We start from the raw sequence: 23,544 nt of genomic DNA, 5'->3' as shown, positions 1-23,544 counted from the left end.
ATTTAAGAGATTGAAACAAATTTTGAATTTGTTTATTTTGAGAGAGAGAGAGAGTGGGGGAGGGGCAGAAAGAGAATCCCAAGCAGACTTTGCACTGCCAATGCAGAACCTGATGCAGGGCTTAAACCCACAAACCATGAGATCATGATCTGAGCCGAAATCAAGAGTCAGATGCTTAACCAACTGAGACACCTAGGCGTGTTGAAACAAAATTTTAAAAATAATTTTTTTAACGTTTATTTATTTTTGAGAGACAGAGAGAGACAGAGCATGAATGGGGGAGGAGCAGAGAGAGAGGGAGATGCAGAACCTGAAGCAGGCTCCAAGCTCTGAGCTGTCAGCAGAGAACCCGACGTGGGGTTTGAACCCACGAACCGTGAGATCATGACCTGAGCCAAAGTTGGACGCTTAACTGACTGAGCCACCCAGGCACCCCCCAAAACAAAAATATTTTAAACCACATCTACCTTTTCTGTTCACTATTCTTTCCTGCCAGATGAGTTTCATCTGGCATCATTTTCCTTCATCCTGGAAAATCTCATAATACAGGTCTGCTGGAGATAAATTGTCTCCACTGTGGTCTATTTGAAAATGCCTTTATTTCTCCCTGGTTTTTGAAGGATATTTTCACTGAACATAGAATTCTAGATTAAGTTTCTTCTTTTAGTATTTTATTGTCTATTTTCATCTATTCACCACTGTTTCCATGAAAAGTTAGCCATTGTTTCCTATATTTAATGTGCCATTTTTTTCTCTGCTTTTTATATTTGCTCTTTATCTTTGTTTTTCAACTCTTTGATCATGATGTACCTAGATTTTTTTTTTCCTTTGGGGTTTATTCAACTCTTAGGTTTGTTAGTTTATGCCTTTCACCAAGTTTTAGAATATTTTCAGTCTTATCTCGTTATATATTGCTTTTGCATGCTTTCTCTCTCCTCTCCTTCTGAGGCCTCAATTACCCATATGTTAAAGCATTTGATGGGCACCTGGGTGGCTCAGTCGTTTAAGTGTCGAACTCTTGATGTTGGCTCAGGTCTTGATCTCACTGTTGAGTTCAAGCCCCACCTTGGCTCCTCCATGCCCAGTGTGGAGCCTATTAAATAAGTAAGTAAGTAAGTAAGTAAATAAATAAATAAATAAATAAATAAATAAATAAAAAGACGAAAGCATTTGATATTGTTCCACATATATTGAGCAGGGGTTTTGAGGGGTTTTGTCACTGTGGTTTCCTCAGCTTGGCCACTTTCTATTGTCCTGTGTTCAAGTTCATTAATCCTTTTTTCTGCTATGTCTGGTTTACTGTTAATCCTATCTAATGAAATTTTCTTTTCTGATACCATACCTTCTACTTCTCACTTTTCCATAAGGTTATCTTTGTATGTTTCTGCTAAATTTCTCTACTTTTGTATGCATAGGTCTGCCTTTTCTCCTAGATCCTTAAGCATTTTAACAAAGTTATTTTAAAGTTCTTGTCTGTTCATTCCAACTTCAGGTCCATCTCTGTATCTGTTTCTATTGACTTCTTTCTTTGCTTTCCATGGTTCACATTTTCTTGCTTCTTCATGCATCTTTAATTTCTGATTGCATACTGGGTGATATGTATAAAGAAATCACAAAGAGGGGCACCTGGCTGGCTCAGTCAGTAGAGCATGTGAGTCTTGATCTCGGGGTTGTGAATTCAAGCTCCATGTTGGATGTATAGGTTACTTTAAAAATAAAATATTTTTTTTAATCATAAAGAACAAAGCAAACAATATTTTCTTCTAGAAAAGTGCATGCCCCTTTTGTGTCAGGCCACTAGATTTGGCGGTTGAGTCAATTTGTTCAGTAGTTAGCCTGGGTCTGAGCTTTGTTGCATCGTTAGTTGGATTTAGTTCACCATTGTTTCTAAATGTTTTGATGGTAGAATCAGGACTTTCCATTCTGCAGGGCATAAGATCTGAGCAATGGCAAGTTTCCAGAGATCTCTTTGTACTTTATAGCTTGGCTATTAGTTCTTTAAACCATGGGTGATCTCTTTCTGCTTTACAGCTTGGTTGCCAACTTTTGGGGTTATTGAAGAGTTCTTTGTTCCCTAGTACTTTGTTCTCCAGCTTTCTATACCTTGGGAAATCTCTGTCTGTCCTTCTGTAATGATACCAGCCTTTGGATGACAGTTGCTTTCCACTCTGTAGAAACCTATATTTCTTAAGCAGAGTTTCTCTCAGTTCTTTTCTCCTCCCCTCAGCATTTGTAACTGAAAGTCATAGGTGTCTATTACCACACATATTTACAATCTTTTTTTCTTGTAATGGGAACTTCCAAGATCCACTCTCTTAGAAACTTTCAAATATGCCATATGGTGTTGTTAACTGTAGTCACCATGCTATAATTGCCTTCCCATGATTTATTTATTTTATAACTGGACATGTCTACCTTTTTACCACCACCAATTTTCTGCTATTGAGTTGTGTGAATTCCTTACATATTTTAGATATTAACCCCTAATCAGATACATGATTTGCAAATATTTTCTTCCATTCCATAGATTGCCTTCTCATTTTGTTGATGGGTTCCTTTGCCATGCAGAACCTTTTTACTTTGATGTTGCCCCACTCAGTTATTTTTTACTTTTGTTGACTTTGTTTTTGGTGTCAAATCCAAAACATCATTGCTAAGACTAATGTCAATGAGTTTACTGCCTATGTTTTCTTCTAGGAATTCTATGGTTTCAGGTCTCACATTCAAGTCTTTACTCCATTTTCAGTTGATTTTTGTGTTTGGTGTAAGATATTGGTCCAGTTTCATTCTTTCTCCTGTGGCTGTCCAGGTCCCCAACACCATCTATTGAAGAGAATATCCTTTTCCCATTGTATATTCAAGTCTCCCTTTTTTGTGATTCAATTGCTCATATATGTGTGGGTTTATTTCTGGACTCCTGATACTGTTCCATTGATCCATGTGACTGTTTTTATGCCAATACCATACTATCTTGATTACTATGGCTTTGTAATATAATTTGAAACCAGGAAATATGATGTCTCCACTTTGTTTTTTTCTCAAGATGTTTTGGCTGTTCAGGGTCTTTTGTGGTCCCATACAAATTTAGAATTTTTTTCTGTTTCTGTGAAACAAATGCCATTGGCTTTTTTTGTTTGTTTGTTTTTGAGCAATTGCATTGAATCTGTAGACTGTTTGGGGTAGTATGGACATTTTAACAATATTAATCCTTCCAATCCATGAGCATCCTTCCATTTATTTGTGTCTTCCTCAATTTCTTTCATCAGTGTCTTGTAGTTCTCAGTGTATAGGTCTTTCACCTCCTTGTTTAGATTTAATCCAAGGCATTTTATTCTTTTGGATGTAATTGCAAATGGTATTTTGGGGAGGGGGAAGAAGGAGCATGAGTGGTAGAGGGAGAGAGAGAGAATCTCAAGTAGATCCACACCCAGTGTGGAGCCAATTCAGGGCTCGATCCTACAACCCAAAGATCTTGACCTGAGCCAAAATCAAGATTTGGACGCTTAACCGACTGAGCCACTCAGGCACCCCTTCATTTGTATTTTAAAATTTAAATTTTTGGGGGCGCCTGGGTGGGTCATTCGGTTGAGCGTCCGACTTCGGCTCAGGTCATGATCTTGCGGTCCGTGAGTTCAAGCCCCGTGTCAGGCTCTGTCCTGACAGCTCAGAGCCTGGAGCCTGTTTCAGATTCTGTGTCTCCCTCTCTCTCTGACCCTCCCCTGTTCATGCTCTGTCTCTCTCTGTCTCAAAAATAAATAAACGTTAAAAAAAAAATTAAAAAAAAAAAATTTAAATTTTTTAAGGTAATCTCTACACCTTCACTCGAATGTACAATTTTGAGATCAAGAGTCACATGCTCTACCAACTGAGCCACGCAGGCACCCCCCCCCTTTAATTTGTCTTTCAGAGAGTTCATTATTAGTATAGAAACAACAGATTTTTGTATATTGTATGTTGATCTTGTATATACAATATTTGTACATTGATATTGCATCCTGCAAATCTACTGAATTCATTTATTAGTTCCAACCATTTGTGTGTGTTGGGGGGGGGTAGCCTTTAGGGTTTTCTATATATAAAATCATGTCATCTGCAAATACAGACAGTTTTACTTCTTCCTTTCTGATTTTGATGCCTTTTATTTCTTTGTCTTGCTTAATTGCTCTGGCTGGGATTTCCAATACTATGTTGAATAAAAGTGGCAAGAGTGGGCATCTTTGTCTTGTTCTTAATTTTAGAAAAAAATGCTTTTAGCTTTTCCACTCTTGAGCATGATGTTAGCTGTGGGCTTGTCATATATGACCTTTATTTTGTTGAGGTACATTCCTTGTACACCCACTTTGTTGAGAGTTTTTAGTCATAAATCTTTGGTAGAAGGGACACCTGGGTGGCTCAGTCAGTTGAGCGTCCGACTCTTGATTTCAGCTCAGGTCATGATCCAGGGTTGTGGGATCGAGCCCCACATCAGACTCTGTGCTGAGCATGGAGCCTGCTTAAGAGTCTCTCTCTCTCCCTTTGCCTCTCTCCCCCCTCATGTGTGCTGTCTCTCTTTCTCTCAAACAAACAAAAAAAAAAAAATTAAGAGGCACCTGGATGGCTCAGTTGGTTAAGCATCCAAGTCTTGGTTTCGGCTCAGATCGTAATCTCACAGTTCATGAGTTTGAGCCCCAGGTCAGGCTCTATGTTGACTGTGTGGAGCCTGCTTGGGATCCTCTGCCTCTCTCTCTGCCCCTCCCTTGCTCATGCTTTCTCTCTCTCTCTCTCTCAAAATCAATAAATAAACTTAAATGAATAAATAAATAAATAAATCTGTGGTAGAATTCACCAGTGAGGTCATGTGGTTCTGGACTTTTTGGTGGGGAGGTTTTTGATTACTGAATCAATCTCGTTACTGGTAATCTCTCTGTTCAGATGTTCTATTTTTTTGTGATTTCAGTTTGGGTAGGTTTTACCTTTCTAGGAATTTTTCCATTTCTTCTAGGTTGTCCAATTTGTTGGCATGTAATTGTTCTAGTTGTTTCTTAGTTCTTTGTATTTCTGTGGTATCAGTTGTAACATCTCCCAGTTCATTTCTATTTTATTTGTTTGAGTCCTCTTTTTTTCTTGGTGAATCTAGCTAAAGGCTTGTTGGTTTTGTTATCTTTTCAGAAAACCAGCTCTTAGTTTCACTGATATTTTCTTTTTTCTTTTTTAGTCTCTATTTCATCTATTTCCATTCAAATCTTTGCTATTTGCTGCCTTCAACTAACTTTAGGCTTAGTTTGTTCTTTTTTATAGTTCCTTGATGTATCAGCTTAGATTGTTGTTTATTTGAAATCTTTCTTGTTTCTTAATGTAGGTGTTTATTGCTATGAACTCCCCTTTTAGAACTGCTTTATCTGTATCCCATAAGTTTTGGTATGTTGTTTCCAATTTGATTTGTCTTAAGATTTTTTTGTTAAGATTTTTTTAAAAAAGTAATTCCTACACCCAATGTGGGGCCCAGACTTACAACCCTGACATCAAGAGTCGCATGCTCCAGGGGCACCTGGGTGGCTCAGTTGGTTAAGTGTCTAACTTCGGCTCAGGTCATGATCTCACAGCTGGTGGGCTCGAGCCCTCCATCGGGCTCTGTGCTGACAGCTCAGAGTCTGGAGCCTGTTTCGGATTCTGTGTCTCCTCTTCTCTCTCTGCCCCTCCCCTGCTCACACTCTGTCTCTCTCTGTCTCAAAAATAAATAAACATTAAAAGAAAAAAAAAAAAGAGTCGTATGCTCCATTGACTGAGCCAGCCAGGCACCCCTTAAGGTATTTTTTTTTTAATTTTTTTTTTAACATTTATTTATTTTTGGGACAGAGAGACAGAGCATGAACGGGGGAGGGGCAGAGAGAGAGGGAGACACAGAATCGGAAGCAGGCTCCAGGCTCTGAACCATCAGCCCAGAGCCCGACGCGGGGCTCGAACTCACGGACCGCGAGATCGTGACCTGAGCTGAAGTCGGACGCTTAACCGACTGAGCCACCCAGGCGCCCCCCTTAAGGTATTTTTTGATTTCACCTTTGCTTCATTGGTTCTTCAGTAGCATGTTGTTTCATCCCCACACACTTGTAATTTTCCAGTTTTCTTCTTGTGATTGAGTTCTAGTTTTTTAACATTGTAGTCAGAAAAAAATGCTTGCTATTTCTATTTTCTTAAATTTATGAAGACTTGTTTTATAATCTAACATATTGACCTGTCCTGGAAAACGGTCCATGTGCTCTTGAGAAGAATGTGTTCTCTTGTTGCTTTTGTTAATGTTAAGCTAGAATTTCTGATTGTTATCGTGACTGCATGTTCATGTGACCATCAGGTCAGTGGTCTTAGAAATAGCAGCCTGCCCCATACTCATACTGTAAGTTTGGCATGTGGCTGTTACAGAGATGGTAAATAGTGGTAGGCTTATGCTGGCAGAGGCAAGGAATCTTTTAAAGTTTTTTCTCTGAGAATCTATCTACTTTGATAAGAGCACTATTGGTTTATATTTTGCCAATTATGTACAGAACGGTTTGTAAAAATCTGGAGGAAGTGACATAACAGTTCTAATTTTTGAAATGGTTAGTAACTATTGATGGGGGACCTGGACAGCTGCCCTGCTGGTCTGTATCTTAATCAAATTCTGGTTTTACTTCAGGAAGTTCCCTCAAATAAATTCTTTCCTTCTTCTTCTTTTTCTTTTTTAAGTTCATTTATTTATTTTGAGAGAGAGAGAGGGAACAAGTGGGCAAGGGGTAGAGAGAGAGGGAGAGAGAGAGAGAATCCCAAGCAGTCACCACACCATCAGCACAGAGGCCTATGTGGGGCTCCATCTCACGAACCATGAGATCACGAAACCAAGAGTTGGATGCTCAACCAACTGAGCCACCCAGGTGCCCCTAAATTCTTTCCTTCTTTATTAGTCCTAGTGATCTCGTTTAAGTCCATAGTAATCTGATCTGGGTTATGATAATACTCCTCTCATTAGCCCCTGTCACTTCCCATCCATCATGCATATCATCACAATAATCTTTCTAAAAGTATCAGTTTATAAATCAATCTTTCCCACCAGACTGTGAGTTGGTTTTTATTCATCCAGTGTTTCCCTAGGACCTAACACTGATCTGACCGTAAGACAGATGTTTAAACATGTTTGAATAAAGAATGGACAAATTAATGAGCCAATATTTAATAGTTGATATTTAATTTTGAAATTTTCACAGACATCCACCCAACCCCTTTCCTCCACCACGCAAACTAAATTTTCTTTGTGTAGGATTAAAACACAGTCTTAGCTTTCCCTAACTCTCAATAGTCCAAAATTGGAAACTACAGCCTAGACATGGGAGGACATGGCCAACTAACAGCATGGATGGGATGGGGAGAAAGTCGAAATAAGGAAAAGTGCCTCTGGGTTTACTCAGACCATCCCAGTGAAAATCTACTTGCAAGAAAGTGAGAATTAATTGCACTAAGAATTAATTTTACTGAATTCTATAGTTCCTTATCTTGCCTTTGTTTGTCTTTAGTTTTTAAAAAATAACTGATAGTCCTTATTTGGACTACTAAAAAAAACTGATCTAGACTAATACCATTGGGACTATCAGAATTCATAGTTGTTGTTTTTTTTTACGTTTATTTATTTTTGAGAGAGAGAGACATAGAGTGCAAGCAGGGGAGGGGCAGAAAGAGAGAGAGAGACACACAGAACCTGAAGCAGGCTGTAGGCTCTGAGCAGTCAGCACAGAGCCCGACACGGGGCTCAAACTCACAAACTGTGAGATCATGACCTAAGCTGAAGTCGGACACTTAACCGACTGAACCACCCAGGTGCCCCCCAGAATTCACAGTTTTATCTCTTAACTCTCTAGAGTGGTATTTATCCCAGGGACTCTGCAATATGCACTGGTTAGCAGGTAGAATGTTTTCTGCGGTCTGAGTCTCCCACCCCTGATAAGAGCTCTATCTAATTTTACAATTTTATATTTTACAATATTGTTTATAGATTTATACTAGCTTAACTTCAAAGTTAATATAATCGTTAATAGGGATAATAGCATGTAATACATTATTGAGATTTTCTTCTCTTATATTTTGGCCTTCATGCCCCTTTCCTTAGCTGAAGATGGCAATATCCAGGAAATCAGGGACTGTCAGTTAGGACAGTGTCAGAGGAATGTAAAAAGAAAGTAAAGAGTTACTATTTAGCTTGTGACATTTAAGATGAGATTTCACACAAAGGCAATAACGTTACAAAAGAGGTTTGTTAAAATAGAGAGTTTTTCAAATTCCTTCATTTCTCCCTTAGCATATCTGTTTTTTTTTTTACACCCAACGTGGGGTTTGCACCCACAACCCCAAGATCAAGAGTTGCATGCACTTGATAAGATAATAAGATAAGATAATAAGATAAGATAATAAGACAGCCAGGTACCCACCCCCACCCCCCTTAGTATATCTAGATCCAGTCCTGAGGGAAAGACACCACAGAATTTTAGGAAGAGGAAAATGGAAGTGGGGGAAAGCTTGCCTTTGGTCTTGGAGCCTTGTGGGGAAAAGGAGAGAGACAGAAGTGGGGGTGCTGGTGACTCCTGATCTCTGTCCCTTTTTGCCAACAAACCTGGTCAACGCCATATCACATTAACATTGGTGGAGGAGTTTGGTGAGGCAGATGAAGGCAGCCCTTTAGCTTTCCTTAGCTCTCCTTCATTCCTGGATCATTTGAGAAGGACTTCGGAGTCCCTACAAGCCCCCAGTAGAGCTTATGGCAGGTAGCTGCACTGGGGGTTATGGGAGCCTAATACGTGAAAAGCAGTCATAGCTGAGCGCTGGATTACCTGGGCCAAAACATAAAGGAAGACAAAGTAAAAATGCAGAAGGATCTTCATTATCAGTGAGGCCCAATTACACAGGGAGCTCCACCTGCATCACAAAGCTAAGAGCCCCAACTATAAATTACACCGACTGCAGACCTCGCCCCAGGGTTCTGGGAAGACCAAATGTAACCAGGAGGATGCTGTTATCACTGCAGAGGCCAGAGAAAAGAGCACATTTCCAAGGAAGCTTTTCCCTCCTGGCCGCAAGGCCACAGCAAGCCACACCTTTTCCTTTCTTGGAGAGAATCAAGGGAAGGGCAGAGAGGAAATCTGAGACTGGTGATTTTTATCTTAAACACACGAAAATTTATGAAAAAGCCCTCTTCAAAGTACTGCGTCAGGCAACGATTACCATTTAAATAAAATTTAAATTTTATTTCATACTGCTCAAACAACGCTAACTTGTCAACACCAAATCAGTTAGTTATAAAGAAAAATAAACATTTTTTCTGCTCATGCAAGTTACAGTGTGAATGAAATTTACAACCCTCCCCCCCCCCCCGGAAACATATATAATAATATTTTCTTTTTTTTTTTCAAGAACACCGTAACAAATGGTTATTGTAGAATTGTACTTGTATTACATTTCTTGCTAAAATCAACTCTTTGTATTACAAATATAGAAACCATTTAACTATGGGATTTAAAATACTGTACCTGTGTATTGAACTATACATCGAAATAACATTATTTTCTCCAAACGTGTTCTCTTTCTTTACTTCCCAAATTTAATCCTAGCTTTTATTATTTGTTTAAATCCAAGTTAGTTAACATGCAGTGCGGTATTGGTTTCAGGAGTAGAAGCCAGTGATTCATCTCTTACATGTGACACCCAGTGCCCTTCCCAACAAGTGCCCTTCATAATGCCCATCCCCCATCTAGCCCAGCCCCCCACCCACCTCCCCTCCAGCAACTCTCAAATTGCTCTTTGTATTTGAGAGTTTCTTATGGTTTGCCTCCCTGTCTGTCTTTAACTTAGTAATATTTTCAAAGTTTCACAGTATGTTGTCTTCTAAGCGACTAAGTAAACTCTGAAAACTCATTTTTAACCTAACTTATAGAGTACAGGGCTCACCAGACAAGAGGCAACATATAATATTGGAACAAGTTGTGGTAGGTGCTAAAACCCTAAGCTTTAAGGACTTCAAACTGGCCATTGTGAGAACAAGTATGGATTTTCACCCTCCAGAATGTATTGTTCACTTTGAGAAAAGAACAGATATCAGTTATTTCCATAGACACTATAAATAATCTTCCTTGAAATGACAAAACGAGACAGAGATATATCATAATATTCTTTAATTAGGGAGGTTTAAATCAGTTCATTCAATTTTTAATGGGTTTATAGACATTCATTGGGTAGGGGCAAGATTAAATAGGACCAGAATTTCTATTTCACATCAAGTCAATAATTACTTAAGAATTTATTACACGTAAGGCATCTTTCCAGGTGTTATAGAGGATCCAATAAGAACTCAGTTTCTATTTTAAAATAAACAATAAAATAGATGCTATAGGCAGCAGATAGTTATTGTTAAAAGAAGGTGATATATGAAAAAAGATAATGAAAGTTCAGAGAGGGGAATGTGTCTCTAGCACTGAGTACAGCTCTTTGTACTCAGTGAAGACTGAATATGTATTGTCGAATGAATGAATGGGCCTCACCTATGAGGTTAACACAAGACCCTACAGATAAGGTGTAATTTGAACAGGATTTTGAAATGCAGAAAGGATTTGGATCTGAAAAATGAATGGGGAGGGCATTTGTAGGGGAAGAGGTATATTTCAAAGGAGTAGAAGAAGCACAGGATATGTTTAATAAGCAGCGATAAAATCAGTTTGGATGGAGTGGGATTTTATATACCACAGTCATAGGCAACAGCAGAGAGCTTCAAAGCGGAATTGACCTGGACTAATCTGACTTCTATGGCTGGTCTGAGGAGTTTGGACTCTATGTTACCAATACAGGAGTACCACTGAGATAATTGGGTGGGTGATGTGATCAAAAGGGTATTTCAGGATGATGAAACTAATAGCACGTGCAGTATGGGTTGAAGTAGGAAGAGACCGAAGAAAAGAAGACCAAGGATAGAGCTTTTGCTATAGTAGGTTCACAGCTTTTTATGGACCCTACGCTCTTTGAGGAGAGAAACTCCACCTCTGTCTTTTTAACTCACTACATGCCTAAACACCATTGTTACTAAATATATGTTCATTTCTGCCTGATCTTGGTTAGTGTTGGGGGCAATGGAAAGAAAGGGATCCCTTAATTTTTTAAAATTAAACAACCAACAGTTAGGGGCAACTATATTCTTGGCACTATATTTAAGAGATATTATAGAAGATGGTCAACAGGACTTAAGAATATTGAAGATGAGGAGAAAGGACGTTCATGTTCTTATATATGTGGACATCAAATGTGGTAGATCTGGTGGAAAGATTGTCATTTATCACTTCTTTGAATTGTCATAACCCTTGGTTTTCTAAACCATCCACCCTGCAAGAATGAATAAGGGAGTAGGTAACAACTTCTTTGGTAACAAAAATTATGCTTGATTCAGACTCCATAGTCATCAGGGTGACTAATCTGGACACTGTAATTTGGCCCAAGGAACTTGTAAGTTCTAATTGGCTCCATTTGGGTTTTCTTGGTGTTTCACTCCCAGAAATGCTAGATCTGTTGCCATGTTCCATTTCAGACTTACCTTAATCTGGCCACTGTGGTCACCTGTGACTGCTTCCACACCTTCCATCGAGCTCTCTCTCTGCACCTGGATTGTAATGAGCATATTAGCCTCTGAGAAAGCATTACACATTCTTAAATTCCTCGTCATTTCTCTGGGGCATTTTAGGAAGGTGTCTGAGTGGCATGGTAAAGTCAAGTCCCCCCATATCCCTTGCCTCCGTAATCAATCTGTGCCCTAGGTATGTACATTCCATTCTTCTCAGAATAAAATGTCATCTCTCCATATGCTACATTGTTGGCTTCTTGCATTTTGAAGACTTATACTTGATGCAAATTGGATGTGATGTGCCAGGCAAGTATATACATGAGGTTCCCCCCTTCTTGGACTCATGCTTAATAAACTACTTTAATACAATAGTTCTGGAGACAGATGATAGTTTTGTTGTTTTACATCTGAGGAACAACTATAACAAGTATAATAAGAATAAATTATTTGCTTTATATGGTTAAATTATTAAAGTTCATCAATTATAAGCTTGACTATGTAACACTGTCTCCCCCATCCCCCATAATTCTGAGCATAGTCCCTGGCAACAGTAGTGTGCTGATAAATGCTTAACAACCAGCTCTTGGTGAGAATCTGGGTGCAATCTGTAGCATTTCCCAGTTTTTGTGGTATAAATACTTCCAACATGGCTGACTTCAAGCTACCAAAGCGATGTCACTGAACTTGGAATTGGAGAGAGGTGTGCACAGTCAGCTCCTACAAGCTCCAGCGTACCTCTGCCAGCCTCTAGTGGGAATTTAGAATCTCCTTTTCCCTCCTTGAGCATTTGCCATCACAAATAGCCGGTCACAACACATTTCTTGCAGCATATCTGCTTTGGGTATCTTGTTTTTGATTCTAAAAGCCAACCTTGGGGAGGCACGTGCATTGCTAGTTGCTGGTTAATTCTTTTCCAGAGATAAACAGCATTAATTTAGGTACAGGCAGTGCAACTTTGCCCAGTTTTTCAAATAACTAGTAAGACAGTAGGTGGGAGAATATAAGACTGTCTTTAACAACTTTTAAATTCAAGCAAAAGAGGGGACGGATGTTCCCATCAGGTGGCCACAGGGGGGGCCTGTATGAGAGCCACCTCTCTGAACTAGGGGTTCAGAGGCTTGGGGTCTAGTCTCAGTTCTGCTGCAAACTAACTGTGGGACCTTATGTACTAAAGCCTGCTGGATGTTAGTTTCTTCCCGTGAAAAATGAGAGAGTTGGGCTAGATCTATAAAGTCCCTTACAACTCTGTAATTCACATTACACAAAATAATATAGAATATAATAATGAGGTGAGGTTACACAAAATAATATAGAATATAATAATGAGGTGAGGTTAAAAATTATACACATAGAAATTGTATGAAAATTATAATAATATACACAAGATAATTGAAAACAGGCACACAAAGAGATATTTGTGCACCTGTGTTCATAGCAGCATTATTCATAATAGCCAAAAGGTGGAGGCAACACAGATGTCCACAGACAGATGAATGGATACATAAAATGTGTTATACACATACAAGGAGGATTACTCAGCTTTAAAAAGGAAGGAAGTTCTGGGGGCAGCTGGGTAGCTCCGTTGGTTAAGCGGTCTGACTCTTGGTTTCAGCTCAGGTCACGATCTCACAGGTCATGGGTTTGAGCCCTGAGTTGGGCTCTGTGCTGGCAACGCAGAGCCTGCTTGGGATTCTCTCCATCTTTCTCTGCCCCTCCCCCACTCATGTCGGGCGCGCCTTTGTGTGTGTGTGTGTGTGTGTGTGTGTGTCTGTGTGTCTCCCTCTCTCTCTGCCCCTCCTGCTCTCTCTCGCTAAATAAATAAACATTTTTTTGAAAAGGAAGGAAATTCTGTTATATGCTACACATAGATGAACCTTAAAAACATCACGTTAAGTGAAGTAAACCAGTCACAAAAGGACAAAAACTGTATGATGTCACTTATACGGGGCACCTAGAGGAGTCAAACTCATAGAGACAGAAAGTGGAAACTAGCGCTTGCTAGTGGCTAGAGGGAGGGGAAAAGAGGGAGCTGTTGTTTAATGGGTATGACAGACTCTGGAGATTGGTTGCAAAGCAATGAACTGTAAACTTAAAAATGGTTAAAATGGTGACTTTTGTTATGCATATTTTGCCACAATTTAAAAATTATATAATCCAAAAAATCATGAGGACATTTTGCAAAAATTTTGTAGTGATCTTGGGGCTTTGCCAAATCTGGTTCCTGAAATAGCTCTTGGAAGGTGATGATGGAGTCATGAGTATAAATTAACATCCTGGGGATTTCCAGTGAAGTTGTTAGGAGACACTGTTTATATGTGATGACTAAACATTAACTTTCTGAATTTTAAACATTGTAGACATGCTGATGTGAGGATTAACTAAAATTTTAAATATCCATTTTCTCTGATTACACTAAAGAATGTACTCAAAGACAAGCCAAAGTAAAAGAAAGAAATCCAGTTGTAAATGATGGAACCAGTGGCTGCCCCCATCTGCTGCGATCTGTCTTTTTCTGAATGATCATTTAACTCTCCCTGGAGCTCACAAATTTCTAGAGGGCAGCCCAAGCATAGGACTGTGCCAGGCAGCCTGGCTTCCTGGAGGAGAGGCAGTGGGAGAGGAAGTTCTGAACATCTATCTGGCTTTGTTTCCCCAGTGGTGCATTCCTGAGTCAGCAGAGGTGCTGTAACAAAATGCTGAATTTTTAAAAAAAAATTTTTCTTGACATTTATTTATTATTGAGAGACAGAGAGAGACAGAGCATGAGCATGGGAGGGGCAGAGAGAGGAGGAGACCCAGAATCTGAAGCAGGCTCCAGGCTCTGAGCTGTCAGCACAGAGCCGGTGCCGGGCTCGAACTCACGAACCGCGAGATCATGATCTGAGCCGAAATTGGACACTCAGACTGAGCCACCCAGGTGCCCCAAAATGCTGAATTTTTAAGTAATATAACATTGTCCTGCATTTTATTCTTCACTGTCTTGCAAACTGAGGCATATAGGTAAGGGGAAGTGGGAAATGTGGGTGACAATTCCCAACAGTTTGCTATTAACTTTCTTTTCCACCCAGAAAAGCAGTGGTTACACAACCATTTAAGGCGATGTAAGGTCAAGGCCCTTCCTTTGAATATAGACCTCACTGATGGGTGGTTCCTGTCACCTTTCTTGCACAAACTACATACTTTTTGTTTCCAGTTTTAGTTCTTGAAACTACAGCAAGAGACAAACAAACACTGTGAAGCATTTTGAACAGAATTTATCCAGATTTTCATTTTTTCCAAATCTCTTATAGTTATCCTACTTATACTTAGTTCTACAGAATTAAAATTTTTTATTAAAATATTTTTAGGGGCACCTGGCTGGCTCAGCCTGTAGAGCATGCAACTCTTGATCTCGGTGTTGTGAGTTTGAGCCCCATGTTAGGCATAAAGATTACTTAAAAAATTAAATCTTAATTTTTTTTTGGCATTTGTCATTGTTGAAGATATCTAAAACTTTCAAAGAAATGGGTCTTACTTTAAATGAGTATTAATCAGTTTTTCTAATGTTCACTTGAATGTTAGAATTATGGAACTGACATAATAAGTTTGGGAATAAATTCAGCTAAGTGATTTACAAGTCTTGGTATATTTACAAAACTCACAATATTTCCAAGAATATCTCTGCTCTGGTGGGAGGAGAAATTTGTGGCTATACCAAAGTTGCCTGCTAGCCCAGCAGCAAGTAGCCAGCCCACCCATTTCTTCTGTACCTGCACTCGTTGCCTAGATGACCTCTTCTCCTCTCATGGCTTTAAATGCCATCTACATACACTGATGCCTTCCAGAAATGTATCTTTAGCCTTGGTCTCTCCCTTGAACTTCAGTCTCCTGTAGCCAATGCTCCACTCTACATCTCTACTTAGAGACCCATTTAGTAGGCATTTCTTCTTGAATGTGTTCAAAGTGAAACTCTTCATTCCACATCCCTCAGGCTTGCCCCTTTCCCCTTCTTTCCCGTCTTATAAAAGGTTATTCCATTCTAGTTACTTAGGCTAATAACCTGGCTGTCACACCATACCCTCAACCTGCAAATATATTCTGTCAATTTTACTTTGGAATTATATCTCAAAGCTAACACTTCTCTCCACTGCTGAGAGATTAGTGCAAAGCATCTTTACCTCTTGCTGAGACCATTGCAATAGCATCCTAATTGGTCTTCCTGCTTCTGCCCTCACCCCCTGTTGTGTATTCTCCCTAGAGCAGCCGGAAAGATCCATTCTAAAATGTTGTTAGATCTTGCTGCTCCTTTACTTGAAAGCTTTCCATGAACTCCTTGTCATTACAAAAAAAAGAAAAAATCCAAACAACTTATTGTGGTCTCTAAGGCTCACTGTGGTTTACCTCCCAACTCCCTTGTCTAGACTGCATTTCCTAATGCTTTACTCTCCTTAGTATCACTGGGCCACACAGACTTCTTGCTGGCCCTTGAATGCACTAAGCATATCCTCCCAACTCCAAACTGCATCCCACCCCCTTGGTCCCAGGATATTTTTACTTTAGGATCTTTCCAGAATGGTCTTCCCTAGATATCCCCATGGCTCCCTCGTTCATCTCCTTTAGGTCTTTGCTCAAACATCACCCTCTCATCAGCCTGTGGATTTGTCTGAGATGATAATGATAATGATATTAATATCCACATATGCTGATTCATTAGCTCCCTACTTCTAGAGGCTGAGTCCCCAGGTATGTCCGAGTGTGTTCAAGGGCAAGCCTAATTGTTCCTCTCCACTCCAGTTGCCTCTTGGAGGTTTAATTTCAGCAATGCCCTTGAGAATACTGCTCAGCCCTGCCACAAGTCTACTCTACTCTCAAGGTACCCGAGCCACACTCTCCCGTACCCTGTCTTGGCTTCGTGTTTCCACCTAGGAGCCTAAGCACAAAAAATACTTGCTACCTCCATCATTCCAAAAGGAAAAACCCATCTCTGGAGCACCTTTCAAAAACATCAGGCATGGAGGCTGGGGAGTGTGGCTGAACACTGCCCACAAATTATTTTCAATGTAAGAGAGCCACAGAATGATTGAATTTGGGGCTGGAAAAGAATGTAAGGACCATCTAAAAATAGACTAAAACCATCATTGTGAATATTTTCAATGAAGTTGTATCAGATTGTCAATGAACTTACTCTAAAATATCAACTCACTTGCATGCACAATAAATGCCAATGTCTCCCTGTTGTATCTGGGACAGATGGAAAATCCTCAGCTAATCAGTAAAGCCATCCGTCAAGTGACTCTCTCTATGTGTGCCTGTACCAACCACTATCTCCTTCTCTCATCTTCTCTTTCTTTGCTCATCTTTCAGGTGTTTCTTCTGCATTCCACAGCCTTGGGTGAAGTTTAAGCTCATTCATTTTTGAAGAATGCCTTGCGCATTGTCTTATTTTACTTAGCTAGCATGTTTTTAAGAGTGTAGACCATGCTTATTTCTTCTGTTGGCTCCCCTAACAGTTCTATGTTCACAGTAGATTGTTAATATATATATATATATATATATTTTTTTAAGTATGCTTCATGCCCAGCATGGAGCCCAACACAGGGCTTGAACTCACAACCCCAAGATCAAGACCTGAGCGGAGATCGAGTTGGCTACTTCACCGACTGAGCCACCCAGGCACCCCTAAATAAATTTTTTACATGAATAAATTATCAAAAAGTTCACATCATATTTCACCATTAAACCCACCTATGAAGTGTGTTCCTTTGCAATAAATCATGCATTAGTTCATTTCATTCCTTCATCAGCAAATGTTTGCTGTTGTGGGAGATGGAATAAGGGAGTGAAAAGAAAACTTAAGAATACTCTCTTGGCTTCTGTGTGAGCAACTGTGTGGACTCTTGCACCATGTCTTGAGAGGGGATGACTAGGAGAGGGAGAAGCTTGAGGGTGTTTAGGAATTCAGATTCCTTAGAGATAATTCAAGCATCCCAAGACGCTAAGTTGCCAGGTCTTCCTTTGGACCTTCATACATGTATGGTGCTCAGAGGGCACGTTCAATCCAGACAATTTTGAGAAACAGCAGGAGATAGATGACTTCCAAGAAAATTCATGCGAGGGATGCAGTCTTTAGACTGTTGGTGTTAGGGAACAAAGATAAAAGAGGGATTTATAAGAGGGGAGGAAAAGAAAATGATTTTTTTTTAATGTACACAGTCTGAATACAGTGAAACTTGTTTGCACATTTTTTTTTTTTTTTTTGGTAAAATGATTATGTGGCAGCTAGAAAAGAGTTGGTCTGAGCATTCTGTTGTAGAGCATCCTATGGAGTATCAGAGAAAACAATTTCAGTTGTTTATGGATTCTCTAGAATCCCCTGAGAGCTTTGCTATGGAGCAGAGCTGGCTTGCTGTCCCAGTAACATCCACAAATATCCTTCCATTTTCCCATCACATCCATACCATTTCCCTCTCAGGACTTCTCAGTGGAACTCAAAGCCACGGAATGGATGCAGTCATCTAGGGAGGGAGTACATACAGAGAGGAACAGAAGCCCATGGTGGAGTCTAAATTTACCAGAAATGTTAGAGATTAAGTAGAGGAGGAAGACCAGCAAAGATAAAAAATAATTGTCACTAAAGTAGAAGGAAAAGCAAAATACTGTCAGAGCTTGGAAATTGAGAGTGGAGCGTTTTTCCGGAAGAGTGATCAACTGTGACTAAAGTTGCTAAGATGTCTGGGATTTAATTAATTCTCTTGTGCAGTGTATTTAGTAGAACTGAGAGTTTCAACCCAAGGCCACAATACACAGAAGGAAGAAATAGGTTTATTTTCAAAAGGGTTTGGATTAATTAGATGCGGAGTTCATTGCAGTTAACATTCATGAACTGGTATGCATTATATATTATATACTATATATATCATATATTCCTTTATTTTTTTAATCGTGGTAAAATAACATTACCATCTTAACCATTTTTAAGTATACAATTCAGTGGTATTAGGTACATTCCCATTGTTGTGCAACCATTATCACTATCCATCTCCAGAACTCTTTATATTTGGCCAAATTGGAACTCTGGCCCATTAACCAATAACTCTCTCATTCCCTCTCCCCTACTTCCAGCTTCACTCTAGGTACCTTTTTACAAGTGGAGCCATACAATATTTGTCATTTTGTGACTGGCATATTTCACTTCGCATGATGCCCTCAAGGTTCATCTATGTTGCAGCACGTCTGACTTTCTTTTTTAAGGCTGAATAATTTTCCATTTTATGTGTAAAACATGTATTTTTGAATTTTTTTTAACGTTTATTTATTTTTGAGACAGAGACAGAGCATGAACGGAGGAGGGTCAGAGAGAGAGGGAGACACAGAATCTGAAACAGGCTCCAGGCTCTGAGCAGTCAGCACAGAGCCTGATGCGGGGCTCGAACTCACGGACTGCGAGATCGTGACCTGAGCCGAAGTCGGACGCCCAAGCGACTGAGCCACCCAGGCGCCCCAAAACATGTATTTTTGAATCCATTCATCAGTCAACAGAATTTGGGTTCCTTCCACCTTTTGTGAGTAATGGTGTCATGGACATGAATGTACAAATATTTCTTTGAGATTTTGCTTTTATTTCTTTTGGGTATATGCCCAGGAGTGGATTGCTGGATCATATATTCTACTTTTTTATTTTTTTGAGCAACTGACATACTGTTTTCTACAGTGGCTGCCCAATTTTACATTTCTACCAACAGTACACAAAGTTTTAAATTTCCCCACATCCTTGCCAATACTTATTGTTTTCCACTTTTTTACAAAAAAAATTTTAATGTTTATTTATTTTTGAGAAGGAGGCAGAGCATGAGTGGAGGAGGGGCAGAGAGAGAGGGAGACACAGAATCCAAAGCAGGCTCCAAGCTCTGAGCTGTCAGCACAGAGCCCTATGTGCAGCTTGAACCCATGAACTGTGACATCATGACCTGAGCCAAAGTCAGATGCTTAACCAACTGAGCCACCCAGGTTGGTGGCTCATTTTTTTTTGATAGTAGCCATCCTAATGTCTATGAAGGATATCTCATTGTGGTTTTGATTTGCACATCCCCAATGATTAGTGATATTAAGCATCTTTTAATGTACTTATTGGTCATTTTTATATCTTATTTGGAGAAATGTCTATTCAAATCTTTTGCCTACTTTTTAATTGGCTGGTTGTTTTTTTATTGGTGAGTTATAGAAGTTTGTATATATTTTTGATATTAACCCCTTATTAGTTATAGGATTTGCAAATATTTCCTCCTATGTCACAGGTTGCCTTTTCACTCTGTTGGTTATGTCATTTGATACACAGAAGTTTTTTGGGTTTTTTTTAACCTGTATGAGGTGGAACTCTCCATTCCCCCTAACCAGTTTTATTGAGAAATAATGTAGAAGTTTTTAAATTTTGATATAGAGAAGTCATATATTCTTATAATTGATTAATTCCATCTCAGTTCAGTGTGGCTTATGAATTATGAATCAAACATCCAAAAAAAGAATATTGGTTTCTTTTCATGTTTTACTCAGAACAAATTTGACAATAACTTTGAACATATTGTTGACCACCCCGTGATTCTTTTCCTACCAGTAAAATTTATGATGTTTCTATGGAAAATAAATCATACAACCTTTTCAGTACATTTTAGGAGAAAAGAACTTCAGAATAAAGTTTACCTTATTTTCCTCTGTTTTCTAAGCAGGTTGATTTCACACTTAGAAAAGTGGTCAGGTAGTAAAAAATCTAACGTTCTGAATGTATTTTCAAAACTGTCTTTTTAAAAAAATTTTTTTTCTAAGTTTATTTATTTTGAGAGAGAGAGAGAGAGAGAGAGAGCAAGCAGAGGAGAGGGAGAGGAGAGAGAGAGAGGATCTTAAGCAGGCTCTGCACAGTGCAGAGCCTGACACAGGGCTCGAACTCACAAACCTTGAGATCATAACCTGAGCTGAAACCAAGAGTTGGACGCTTAACTGACTGAGCCACCCAGATACCCCTAGTTTCAAAACTTTCTGAAGGTGGTAATGAGGACTGTGAATCACATGCTACCTTATCATATAAGAGATGGATTCACTTTGATAGCTGAAAGAGATATCAAAGTGTCAATACTGTCCACACTGTTTTGATAAGAAAAGCTATTAACAACATCTCTCCCCCAAACCTGCAACCCCCTATGAGAATTTACTGGCTTGCGGATGACTACAATGTCAGGTTTTCCATGAAAACTAGTCCTACACAGGACTTCTGGGGAAGATGGCAGAGTAGGAGGATTGTAAATTCACCTCGTCTCCCAGAGACACCTAGATTAACATCCACATAAGTGTAAATAACCAAGAAAATTACCCAACGACTGGCAGAACAGACTCTCCATAGCTAAACATTGATAAGAGGCCACACTGAAAATAGAAGGAGGCGTGGAGATATGGATAGAAACAAAACTGACCTACAAGACTGTCTGTGGGAGGGAGGGACACTACAAACAGGGAGAAGGGAGAGGAGCGGACCCCACACGGGGCACCTGAGGCACAGGAGACCCGCACTGGGAAGATAAATCCCCATAACACTTGGCTTTGAAAAGCAGAGGAGCTTAGCATCATGAGTTTTTGCAGATCAATGGGGTTTAACACCTGGAAATTTAAAAATCAGTGGCTGGGCTTTAGGATAGGTGGAGGGTGATGGAAATGGGGTCCCTGCCCTTAAAGAGACAGCACAACAAACAGCCCCGCTGAGATACAGCATAGAAGCAGCAGTTAGAAAAATGCCTGGGGTATACAGGAAGGAGATTTATCTACTAATCTCAGAACATGTGCTGGAGGGTTAGAGATTTTTAAGAGATTTCTTCAAGAACAAAGAGCTGGGGAGCGCCATTTCCCTCCACTTCCCCTGAGGCTAGATACAGACAAGCATCAACACTCTCCACTTAGCTTGCTAACACCGTGCACCCAGCCCCCTCCAGCCTTCCCTTAGCAGGAATCCACCCCAGGCTGGCACTGTGCAAGCAGCCCTGACAGGGGCAAGCACCATCCCAAAGTCACTCCTGCCCTGAGGAAGGAAGTTCCACTGTGGCCCAAGCAGTGGGCTGGGGGCAGACATCTGGTCTGACTGCAGGCCTTATGCACCAACAAAGCTCCTCAGGGGACAACACAGGGATAGCACCCTGCATTTTGGTACTACCATAGCTCCAGCAAAACCTAGTCTGACTCAACTCAAGCCCAAGGCAGCCCCAGACTGGCCTACTAGCAACACAAGGACAAAACCCTGCCCACAACAGGCAAAGAGAGCCTCTGCAAACAACTGGACTGAAGGCACATGCAGCTCAGGCACTATGGTGGGACATGCAACACACATAGGAGATACCCTTGAAGTGCCAGGTTCTGTTGAACAGGGGACACTGCATTGCATGGTACCACAGGACCTCTATTCATAAAGCTTTTCTTTCTTTCTTTCTTTCTTTCTTTCTTTCTTTCTTTCTTGCTTTCTTCCTTTCTTTCTTTTTTTCAGGCCACTACTTTCGAGATCAGGAGATGTAGCTGACTTTCCTAACACATAGGAACAGAGAGTTAGACAAAATGAGGAGACAGAGGAATATGTCACAAATGAAAGAACAGGATAAAATCACAGCAAGAGAGCTCAATGAAATGGAGATAACTAATGTCTGATAGAGAATTTATAGTAATGATCATATACAAAACAGATGAACATAAGGGAAGGGAAGCAAAAATAATATAAAAACAGGGAGGGGGACAAAAACATAAGAGACTCTTAAATATGGAGAACAAATAGAGGGTTACTGGAGGAGTTGTGGGAGAGGGGATGGGCTAAATGGGTAAGGGGCATGAAGGAATCTACCCCTGAAATCATTGTTGCACTATATGCTAACTAAGTTGGATGTAAATTAAAAAAATAAATTAAATTAAAAAAAATAAAGTAATGATCATAAAGTTACTTACTGGACTTGAGGAAAGAGTGGAAGATCTCAGTAAGTCCCTCAACAAAGAGAGAAAACCTAACAAAGAACCAATCAGAGATGAGGAACTCAATAACTGATATTAACAATACACTAGAGGGAATAAATAGTAAACTAGATAAAGCAGAAGAATGGATCAGTGACGATAGAAAGCAGTGGCTAATAGAAAGCAATGACGTGGAACAGAAGAAAGAAAAAAGATTAATAAAAAATGAGAATAGATTAAGGGAACTCAGTGACGCCATTAAGCATAACAACATTCACATTATAGAGATCCCAGAAGAAGGGAGAGAAAACGGGGCAGAAAACTTACTTAAAGAAATAATAGCTGAAAATTTCCCTAATCTGAGGAAAGAAACAGAAATTGAGATCTACACCAAGTAGGTCCACACCAAGACACATCGTAATTAAAATGGCAGAAAGTAGTGATAAAGAGGGAATTTTAAAAGCAGCAAGAGAAAATAAAGGAGTTACATATAAGGGAAACCCCATAAGGTTATCAGCTAATCTTTCAGCAGAATCTTTGCAGGCCAGAAGGGAATGTCATGATATATTCAAAGTGCTGTAAGAACAAAAGCCTGCAGGCAAGAATATTCTATCCAGGAAGGCTATCATTCAGAATAGAAGGAGAGATAAAGAGTTTCCCACACAAACAAAAGTTACAGGAATTCATCACTGCTAAACCAGACTTACAAGAAATGTGAAAGGAGATTCTTTGAGTGGAAAGGAAAGAACATAAGCAGGAGTACAAAAAGTAGGAAGCACAAAAGCAGTAAAATTAAGTGTATCTATACAAATCAGTCAACGGAGTCACAAAATAAAAGGATGTAAAGTATGACAATATACCTAAAACATGATGGGGTTGCAGAGAAAAGTAAAAATCTAGTGTTTTTAGGATGGGTTCAAACTTAAGCAAACATCAATTTAATATAGACTGTTATATGCATAAGATATTATAGAGACACCTAATGGTAACTGCAA

The sequence above is a fragment of the Panthera leo genome, chromosome D2, assembly GCF_018350215.1.
Source record: "Panthera leo isolate Ple1 chromosome D2, P.leo_Ple1_pat1.1, whole genome shotgun sequence".
Classification (NCBI taxonomy): Eukaryota; Metazoa; Chordata; class Mammalia; order Carnivora; family Felidae; genus Panthera; species Panthera leo.
The sequence above is the reverse complement of the archived record's forward strand: the minus strand, read 5'-3'. Positions refer to the sequence as shown.